The following is a 5,314-nucleotide window of genomic DNA, read 5'->3' on the forward strand; positions in this document are numbered from 1 at the left end:
TAGGGACCCCTAGTCCTAGAGTTAGAGATGCTTTAGGATAGGGGCTCAGAAAGAAAAGACACCTACTCCTCTCTCTCTCTCTCTCAAGGACACCCATGACCCATCCCCTACTTTATTCTTAAATTTAAGCATTTTTTATTCTCATTACTTTAAAACTCTTTTTTTTTTTTTTTTTTTTTTTTTCAAACTTATTTCTAATCACAAACATTTTGAATAGTAAATTAATGGAAAATATATGATTAAAAATTAAACCCCTATTTGTTTTTTATTCTTTACCCATTTAAATGAAATTTTTGACTGTTATCCATCACATCAAGCCACCAAATTTGAATTTCTATCTCTTATATGGGACCCATAACGGCTAAATTTTTCATTCTCGGGAAACAAACGCTTGCTAAAGAGAAGTTTTGAATTTACGTATAATATTATTTTATTGAAAAATGTGTGGTTAAAAATGAATTTTTTGAAGAATGTGAATCAAACAATGGGTCAAATATTTTTCTCAAATTTTAGTCACACGTTCTCAAAAAATTTACAATTTCAAAACTATTTTTAACGAAATAACGAATAACAAACAGGGCTTAACTCCTTCGGTACAATTTATTTTTTAAACTCATTTTTTCATTTAATTAAACTTATCGCTAGCTTAACAAATATAATTATTATTATTTTCAAATATTAATTTTTATTAAATATAAATCGTAATATAATTTTATTAAAGTTACTTATCTTATCAAATACAATTTTCAAACATTAATTTTAAATAACAAAACTAATTTCTCTATATAGTAAGCTTTTGTTTGATATTCATTAAATTAAATTTTTTTTCAAACTCATTTTTAATCACGTACTGACATAATAAATATTTACCTTTTAACCACCATCAAACGTGCTTTGTACATTTTTCGTTTTCCTAGAGAGGATAAAACTCCTATGTGGCCCTGGTAATATAGTAGGGTTAGGCGGCGTCGAGTATCTATGCTAATAAACAAGATTTTCTCTGTTTTAAAGCTTTTCAAGGTGGCTCAAAATAGTGTTAGAGATTGCCCAACTTTCTAGGGAGAAACACGTAGTTCATTAGTAACTCTTGCATTCATTTTCCTCCATCTGTTAACATATTTCCACGTGTAAGGATCCAATCAATTCTTCGAAAAGAGAAAGAAAGAACAATTTAATCAATGACACAATTGAGATTCAATTATCTGTACCCAATTGGCCAAAGTCAAACTTTTCAATGCAATTAGCTAACTGTACTTAGCTATTATTTTTAATAATGTAAGGTTCCAATTATTTGGATTTGGTTTCGATCTCGATAGGAATGTCAAACGGGTCGAGTCGACGCTCGATTTGTTAAAACTCGGCTTGTGGGCGGCTCGAGCTCATCAAATGACAAGGTCGAGCTCGAGCCTGAGGCCGAGCCGAGCCGAGCCGAGCCGAGCAGGGGCTCAATCCCAAGAGCCGAGCCCACAGCGGCTCGTCCAAAAATATTTTTAAAAAAATTAAAAAAATGTGCAAAAAATAATAATAATAATTAAACAAAATAAAATAAAGCACGAGCTCGTGGATCGTGAGCTCACGAGAGAGCCACGAGCCTGAGCCTCGCTCGTGGGTTAAAGGGCCGAGTCGGCTCGACCTATTGCCATCACTAGATCTCAACAGTATACGGGATTAATTAATGGGGACATTAAGTGTCGAGCATTCAACATATACCCAAAATATATTACTAGCGAGACTAGATTACGTGCAATGATTGACAAATTTCAAAGGAAATATTGAACAATGAACGGTATTAATGAAGAAATAAATTCAATTTTTAGTTATTATAGTATCTAATTTATTCAATATTGGGTACGGAAAGACATATGAGATATACAATGATCCGAATCAAATGCTAATTGCCTAATTTTGGTGTCGTTTCAATTTTCATTTATACTACTATAAGCAATTTAGAGGTACAAAACTCACGGTGTGTGTGTATATATATATATATATATTCATTCTTCCAAATATATGTAAAAACATCACGAAATTAAATTTATTATTACTGGAATGCAAAATTAAAAATATTTAAATGTGATCATAATTAGTTTAAAACACACCTATGCACACACAGAGATCAAGAACAGTCGTCTTCAATAAATTAGAAAAAAAGGCAGTATTGTACGTCATCTATAATTATGATAAATTTGTGACCTTACACAATTTTGTTTGCTTTATATTTTATTATACTGTACGTAATCTATATTTATGATACATTTGTTACCTTACACGATCTCTTTTTCTTTATATTTTATGATACTATAGGTTTTATACATTTGTGACCTTACACAATATCGTTTTCTTTATATTTTATTATACCACGTAATCTATATTTATGATACATTAATTGTGACCTTAGACAATATCTGTCTTTATATTTTATTATGATGACAATTCAGCAAAGAAATAAAGATCAACTTTTTGTTAACCTAGTGTATTGTAACATGTCCAAGTGTTACAAATCCTAAAAACTTAAACTCTCTCCCGATCTCGACCTTCGGATAGAGACAATTCATGTAAGTATGTGCTGGAGGCTTCTCATCGCTTTTATGATGGCAATGATACGCAAGCATGACCACCCATATAATTAAGGAAAATTCTTCAAGTATAGGATTTTTTCACAAATTTTTTATAGGAAGAAAGTGATTTGCTGTGTGCCAAAAACTATTTTTGGCAACAGACAATTACTGGAAGACGACTATAAAAAATCTGTGAAAAAACTCTGTACTTATAACATGTTTCTATGATTAATCAGGATTTGACATTTATGATTATTTTTTTCATATATATGTGTTATTCACTTAGTCTCGTAATAGTTTATCTTTGATACGCTCATTAGTATTGTTAGAATGGACCGACTTGCTGAAGCCAACCTGACCCGCCTGTGAAATGTCCCAACCATGGGGCATGGTCAGTGTGCGCTCTCAGCCTTTTGCTTAATAGTGATCATGTGCGCCATTTTTTTTTTTTTTAATTCCTTTGAATTTCTCCGCTAAAATGTATAGAAAAAATAAAAATAAAAATCTGGGTTCGACTGGCCCGATTCGAGGCTCACCACTTTCTACCGGGCTAGGTCATGCCAGCCATTTGGACCCATGAGTATGAGGGTGTGACCCATGTTTAGTTCTTTTCGGATGAAAAGTAAATAAAGTTTTAATATTAGCTAAATTGAAGTTAAGATAGTGGATTATTCTAAATCTTTGACTAAAATTGGAATCTTGTTTATTTATAACTTTTTTTGGCTTTTGGTCATCCTCGATTTTTTTTAGAAAGACAATTTATAAGTATTTGAATATAACATTTTCAGATTTTCAAGAAACGAAAGTATTCTAATCAATTATATATACAAACTCCAAAGAAGAAAGCATCTTCTTTTAGAAAAAGTTCTACTTTAGACATTGGGTAACTTGACGTGTACTTGCACTAATTTACTATCGATGAAAGAAAAATATGTCCCTATTTAATTGTCATTATTTTGAGAAAATTTGATTTTTGAATAGTAATTTTTGGAAAATTGTAATTAAAAAGTTGAAAAAAATTGGGTTTACGTGCAAAATATTATTGTATAAATGCTTAGTTAAAAAAATATGACAATTAAAGAGTTTTTGAAATAATGGTTGTCAGTCAGGGCTAACTAATTTAGAATAGGCAGTGGCGTTATCGTTATATATATATATATATATTCGAAGTGGGTCTTACTTCATATGAGGGGATAGATATCGATAGGGGTAGGTGCGGGTCGGTTAGAACCGAACCGAACCAAAATTTTAGGGTATCTAATAAATGGAATCGTCGGGTCCAAATATAATTATGGAACCGTTCGGGTTCGGTTCCGTTCGATTCTGTACTATAATTAAATTTTTTTAACATTTATAATAACATTATATAAATACAGCTAATGATACATTTAATGATTTTGGAATGTCAGAGACTAGTAGATTACCTTGTTCAAATGATCGCTACGGTCAAAGTTTTGGTCGGCGGAGGTCACAGTTTCGATCAGAGGTCACGGCGTCGGCCGACGATTGTATAGGTTTTGGAATGTTAGCGAGGCTGCGAGAGTGAGTGCGAGAGTCGAGACAACATTATGCACTTTAGTGTAGGTGTTTAGGGTTATTTAGTGAATTGAATCTTATTGGGCTAAAAAATGAAACAATAAAATGGGTAATTGGGCCAAAAATTAAAAAATTAGAAATAAAACAAATTATTGCGCCAAAAATTTGGATTTAGAAATTGTTAATTTGTTTAGAAAAAATTAAAATTAAAATAATTTGATTTAATCAATATAAAAAAAAATTAGAAAGATTCGGTTCTTATTCGGTTCTTTGGTTCTTTGTCTAGAACCGAGAACCGAACCATACCCGTCGATTCTCAATTCAGATACCCGTTCGGGTATTTAATTTAACAAGACCATCAGATTCGATTCAGTTCAGTTCGGGTTCGATTCGATTCGATTCAAGAGATTTGCCTAGCCCTAGATATCAAGATGTACACTCTGATATACGTGTAACATCACCCGAATGATAAACCATGTCTTCATGGCTACCACCGGCATATATAAGAACACGAACAAATTAAGTCTTAAACATTGGCTTCAACCAACCTACCCCGTCCGCTTAATTATTTTCCTTCTATGAAGAAATTTCTATAGAATCATTATATTAAATTTTGATGGAAATCGTATTGATATCTATATATTTTGTTGAACAAATTTAAAAGTTTTAAGCTTAAAAAACCTGATAATCAAAGGAATAAATATATATTCTCACGAGGTAAAACTCTTAATGAGAGTCAAAATTCCAAAGAACTAGGAATATATATCCTCAAATAACTAATTTCCATAACTAAGGTTTGTAAATTGTAATATCCATGTGACGAAAAAATTATTACCGTTTTCGATTAGTCTTTTCTTATAAAATAAAGTGTTGGCCTAGCTTACAAGTTTTCATTTTCTTTGTTTATTCCTAGAAGAGACGAAAAATTGTACTTCTCATCCTGTTGTCTTTTCTTGCATTAACTCTTCTGAATTGGCTACTTTCTCGTGAAAACAAATACTAAAAGACAGATTAATGCGGGAAAGAAATTAGGACTATGCTACACTATCAGATCTGCAAGAGGTCTGGTAGTGCAGTGTCTCTCACAGTTCGAGGTGGAGTGGGTTTTTGTGGGTATTTTTTTAATAATGGGCCCGCCGAGGTGAAAGAAAATGGGAGAGGAGGCCTCTACCAAATACCAGGCCTTTTACAGGTCTGGTAGAGGAGCATTTTCCAAAAAA

Source organism: Olea europaea, chromosome 1 (genome assembly GCF_002742605.1).
Source record: "Olea europaea var. sylvestris chromosome 1, O_europaea_v1, whole genome shotgun sequence".
Lineage (NCBI taxonomy): Eukaryota > Viridiplantae > Streptophyta > Magnoliopsida > Lamiales > Oleaceae > Olea > Olea europaea.